At 36.7% G+C, this 6130-nt stretch overlaps 1 non-coding gene across 1 annotated transcript; it reads left to right on the forward strand.

Annotated features, from left to right (window-relative positions):
• The first annotated feature begins 4615 nt into the window (after window positions 1-4615).
• On the forward strand, window positions 4616-4723 carry LOC124886260. Its single transcript, XR_007043346.1, has one exon. It is a non-coding gene; the product is annotated as a small nucleolar RNA R71 (small nucleolar RNA).
• The last annotated feature ends 1407 nt before the right edge of the window (window positions 4724-6130 follow it).

The raw sequence follows: 6130 nt of genomic DNA on the forward strand, positions 1-6130 counted from the left end.
AAATCTACCTTGGCCACCATGGGACCTTTCTTTAAAGAAAAAAATCTACCTTGGCCACTATGGCTTCACCCTTTAGCCATTTACCACAAATTTTTTTTTTCATGATTTTCCAATTCAATGGCACCAGTTGAACAAAGCTTTCCCGTAAAGAGTTTCAATTGATAATTATGAAGGAGTACATTCTCGCCGACATAAAATTCCCATCTTAATATTTTAACATCATGTAATTTTTTAATTTTTTCCTTATACAATTTGGAACTCTCATAAGCCTTGAGTTGGAAATCTTCCAACTCATGGAGTCTTGTGACCCTCGCTTCGGAGGCTTCTCCCAAATTTATGTTTAACCTCTTTAAATCCCATAAGTCTTTATGTTCGAGCTCGATGGGAAAATGACATACCTTTCCAAATACCAATTGGTTAGGGGATATACCAATTGGGGTTTTGTAGGCGGTTCTATAAGCCCAAAGGGTCTCATCGAGCTACCTTGCCTAATTGGTTCGTCCTATATTTACCATCTCCTAAAGTATTTATTTTATTTCTCAGTTTGGAACTTTAAGGCCACTCATTCGGGGGTGATATGGGGTAGCCACATTTTTCAACCCCATACTTGTCCAAAAGGGGACCGAATACCCTATTACAAAAAATGTGAGCCTCTGTTACAAATGATGGAATATGACGTTCTTAACCTTGTAAAGATGTATTTCTTCCAAAAGAATGTAAAACTTTATATATCATTATTCGGATGTACCATGACTTCCACCCATTTAGAAACATAATTAACCACTACCTATATGTATTTGTTTCCAAATGAGCTCACAAACGGGCCCATAAAGTCAATTCCTCAAACATCATAGAGTTCAACTTTGAGGTTTTGTTTGAGAGGCATTTTATGTCTTATTGAAACACAACCTTTCATTTGATATTGGTGACACGATTTTACCCATTTAATGACATCTCTATGCATGGAGGGCCAATAATACCAACATTGAAGAATTTTGGTGATAGTTCGAATTCCCCCATAGTGACCACCATAAGGTGAGAAGTGGAAAGCTTTAAGGATATCATTCACGTCAACCTTTATAATTCACCTCCTAGTCACACCATCCACGTGCTCTAAAAATAGGAATTGTTCATCCTAAAAATATCTCTTCGCATCAAACAAGAACCACTTATTTTGATGGTAGCTAATCCCCTTGGGAAGTACACAACTTGCTACATAGTTGTAATAGTAGGCATACCACGATACACTTTTTTCTAGAAGAGATATGACTAACTCATTGGGAAAAGCAACATTAATTTCAATTTATCCATGCCTTTCAAGGTGACCTTCAAGACATAAGAGACGGTCGGCCACTTGGTTTTCGCACCCCTTTCGATCCTTTACCTCAAAGTTGAATTCTTGCAAGAGTAAAATATATATAATTAGGTACAACTTTGCTTCCTTATTTTCCATGAGGTACTTAAGGGCGGCATGGTCCGTGTGCACCACTACTTTCATGCCTAACATGTAGGCACAAATTTTTTCAAAAGCATACACAACAACCAACAACTCTTGTTCGATAATAGTATAGTTATGTTGAGAACCATTGAAGGTCATACTCGCATAATAGATAGGATGAAAGAGCTTCTCCTTTGGTTGACCTAACACTGCACCTCATGCAATCCACTTGCACTACATATTACTTCATTATGGGATGACCAATACAAGGCCACAATGATGATGGCCTAAATAACTAACGCCTTGAGTTGATTAAAGGATTTTAAGACTTCCTGATCAAAGTTGAATTTTGTATCCATCTCAAGGATTTTTCACATTGGATGAGATATTTTGGACAAATCCTTGATAAGTACTAAAACCCAGAATGTCCAAGAAAACTTTGGACACTCTTTATGGAAATGGGGGTGGCAGGTGGTAACTTGGAAATTACCTCTACTTTCACTTAATTGACCTGTATGCCTTTCCTCAATGTTATGTGGCCCTAGACAATACCCTCCTTGACCATGAAATGGTATTTTCCCTAATTTAGGACAAGGTTGGTTTCCATACATCTCTTAAGCACATTGCTTAGATGCTCAAGACTTGAGTCAAATGAGTTCCCCACAACTGATAAATCATCCATTGAGTTTTAGAACATATCTATAAAGATTGACAATATGCAACATTGAGAGGTTGTCGAGGTATTGTATAAACCAAAGGGCATTCGCTTGAATGCGAATGTCCCATATGGGCAAGTAAAAGTGATCTACTCCTGGTCCTCTAAGGTGATGAAAATTTGATTGTACCCTTACTAACTATCTAAGATTAATATCATCCTTGCTGGGTAAACCTATCCAACATTTAGTCCATAAAGGCATCAGAAAATGGTCTATTTTGGTCCATGAGTTCAACTTTCGGCAATCCATGCATACTCGCCACCCAATGACTAGTCAGATGGGGATAAGATCTTTATTTTTATTCTCAACTACCATAATGCCACCTTTTTTTGGGACACATTTTACCGGACTCATCCAAGTGCTATTTGATATAGGATATATTACTCCCACATCAATCCATTTTATGATCTTTTTCTTTACCACCTTTTTCATGGGTTGATTTAGCCTCCTTGGATGTTCCACACTTGGTACATGATCTTGCCGTAGCTTGATTTTCTCAGAAAAAATATTGAGGGCTAACTCTATGATGTTTGCAATTGTCCATCTAATGGCTCGAATGAACCTTTTCACCACCAACTTCAAAATTTCCACTTGAGAGGAGTAAGGGCCCCCCCATGTACACATATTTTAGATGGGGTGGCAAAGGCTTTATTTTAATTTTTGGTGGCTCGATAATGGATGGTTTTGCAGGTGGGATCTCATGGTTTTTAGGATCAAGGTCCAACTTTACAGGGTTCTTGGTAAAAAAAAACAAGTCCCGTTAAAGATACAAATACCTCATCAAATTCTTCCACTTCTTCCCTTTTGCAATTCCATAACACTCCTACCAAAGGATCATCCAACAAGCTCACTTCAACATGATTTGTCACCTCCCCATCAATGACATCAATTTTTGAGATAACTTGTATGTCTATCGGTTGCTTCATAGACTTACATATGTTGAAAGAAACCTCCTTGATTTTAACCAAAACTTCATCTCGCTGAATTCTACATACACTAAGTCCTTCTTGATGGCTATGAATGGACTCTCAATAATTATATGAACTTCAATATCTATTGCACAATCAAAGATCCCAAAATTGCCCGAGAAGATAAATCAGTCATCTTTGACTAGAACATCATAAAGAACTACGATTGGCTTCTTAATGGAAAAGTTGGCCATGAACAATTTTATTGTGGTAGGTTGCGGTTTCCCTAATCTGAGCTTGTGGAATATGACATGTGGTATTAGGTTTACACTTGCTCCAAGGTCACACAATGCTTTCGCGAACTTGAACAATCTAATGGTGCATGGAATTGTAAAAGCACTGGAGTCATTCTTATTTTATGCCCATGTTCTTGACATGATAACACTACAATGATGTGTTATTTCTATTGTTTTATCTTCCATAAGCCGCTTCTTTGATATCAAATCATTCACATATTTTACATACCCCGGCATATCTTGCAAAGCCACAACTAGAGGAATATTTATGAATAGGGTGCTAAATTTATCAAAGAACTTGTTGAACTTCACATTTTATCCCTTTGGTGAGAACCCTTTAGGGAAAAGGGAGGAATATTGCTTGATGGAATGGAGACAATTTGGCACGCATTTATATTTGAATTTTCAAACACACCCCCACTTGTTTTTGGCTCATCATTATTTAACCTCTTTCTCTTTGCCTTTGTTTTCTCATCCTCTTCTTTTCCATTGGTATTCTCAAGATCCATACTATTCCTGAGACCTTTCCATCTTGAGTGCCCATAGCATTTATTACTTACCTACTTGGAATTTCTTTATTTTTCTTCTCTATTAGATACACTAATATCTGAGTTAACCTTGCCCTCTAGTTGTTGGATAGTAGTTGAGTGGGACAAAACTATTTGGTGAAGCACGGATAAATCACTTTGCATTTTATGCACCATTTTGTCGGTCCCTTCAATACAAATCAAGATCTGAGCCAAAACTTCTTCATTGATGCACTCTTCCTTTCCACATTGTGTCATGCTTTGACTTTCATGGTCTTGACCTTGATTCCTTCCTTTTCCTTGAGAGTCAAGGTGGAAACCCTCCGTATATTTAGGTAACACACTCAATTTATCACCAACTATCTCTTCATCTGCACTTTCACATGGCTTAACCTCTACTGTATCTATCATATTTATGCTTCCAATTAGGGCTCCTAATATATGATTCTTAAGGATTTCAAGGTGTGACATTACCTTGATCATGTTTGCATCTTTTACCTTATCTTAACCTTTTCCATCTTGGCGCATAAAAGATAAGGAGGGGTCCTCCACGGACACCTCAGCATCCTTCATGTCCCATCCCCTTTACAAACTTTCTACTTTATCTAACACCATTGATGCAACCCAATATGATTATCTAATGAGAATTCTACCAAATGCATTTTATACTATCACTTTGTTTATTTGGTCCAATTCCCTATAGAAGACTTGGAGAAGCATCTTCTCTGGTATCTCATGGTAAGGACATTTCAAGATCTTTTCCTTGAAACATCCCCAAGCTTCACACCACTGTTCGTTATGAAATTGGCAGAAATTAATGATTTCATCCAGTAATGGTAACATCTTCAAAGGCGGAAAGTATTAAATTAAGAAAGTGTAAGACCCCGCAAAAATTTCTAGCTTAAATCAGTCCTTTAAGCTTGTTAGTGGTCCCAGACTTAGAATATATTAACAAAGTATTCAGGATTAGTGCCATTTTATCCTTCAAAAGTTGGCAATCTTATTTCATGACCTTTACATCCTTTAAATATTGATATTTGAGTTAATTCATGATCAAGAATGTCAATAGGTGTTTCCGAACAAGTTTTGAATTTTTTAGACCTCATTTTGACCATGTTTGAATGCCCAAAACAATGGGTCAACGCAATCTTGACGCGTCGCGTCGACCATCACATTGATAAGATAGTTTTTCCCCATCTTCAGTGCAAATTCCAATGAAGCGATATGGACTCGATGCGGTGCGTCATCCTGCGCGTCGGTAACACAGTTTACAGGGATTAAAAAGGTCGCCTCCTTAGGGTTAATTAGGTTTTTTTCCCATGCCCTTCATCCCCCAAAACACAAAATTAAACCCTTTGGAGGGAAATTATATTCATTCTTTCACAAATTTCCCGAGAACAAGAACCCTAGGTGTTCAAATTTTAAATCAAGAACTCACGAACTCACCATTAACTTTTAGAAATTCATCAACTAAGGTATGTGAAGTTTTTATCCAAGGGTCCCTTCCACCCTTGGAGTCCAAGAAACTATTTTTAAACTTCATGTTTACGGATTTCATGAATTCCATGTTGGGTTTTATAATGTTCATGTTTATAATGATTAATTGGGATTCTAATCTATGTTTTATGATATGTTTCATGTGAGGTTAATTGATATGTAAGTAATATCATGAGGATCCATGTAAAACCCTTGATATTGTCAATGTGGATTTGAATTATGATGTCTACTTGTTGTTTAGTGTCATGTGCATATGTATGCTCACCAAGTACTTAATGAATTGTTCATTAGAACAAATAAGGGAAAGAAATCATGTCATGCTAGCTTATTTGGAAGTTATACCATGCAAGAGTTTAATAAGATGTGTCTGTAGATGCATTATGAATTCAATATGCATGCTTATGCTAAGCAAAATCATGTGATGCTTTATTTTCATGATATTGAGTCCTGGGGGTATTTAATACCTAATAATTTAGCTGTTTACTTAGAGCTAGTGTCAGTTGAGAATTAATCTCAGTAGTGACTCGATCAGTAGAACTCAGCCAGTTACAAAAACCCAAGAAATCTCAATAATGTTCATAATTCGTCATAGTACTTAGATCAGACCTTAGTAGACTTAGTCATTTAATAGAATTTAGTAGTTTTCCATTAGTCCATCAAACTCAGTGAACTCAGTTCAATACAGTTAAACAATAATATTAGTGACAATTCAGTCCAGTCTAGTACAGACTAGAAATTATTTTAGTGT

This window comes from Capsicum annuum, chromosome 7 (assembly GCF_002878395.1).
Source record: "Capsicum annuum cultivar UCD-10X-F1 chromosome 7, UCD10Xv1.1, whole genome shotgun sequence".
Classification (NCBI taxonomy): Eukaryota; Viridiplantae; Streptophyta; class Magnoliopsida; order Solanales; family Solanaceae; genus Capsicum; species Capsicum annuum.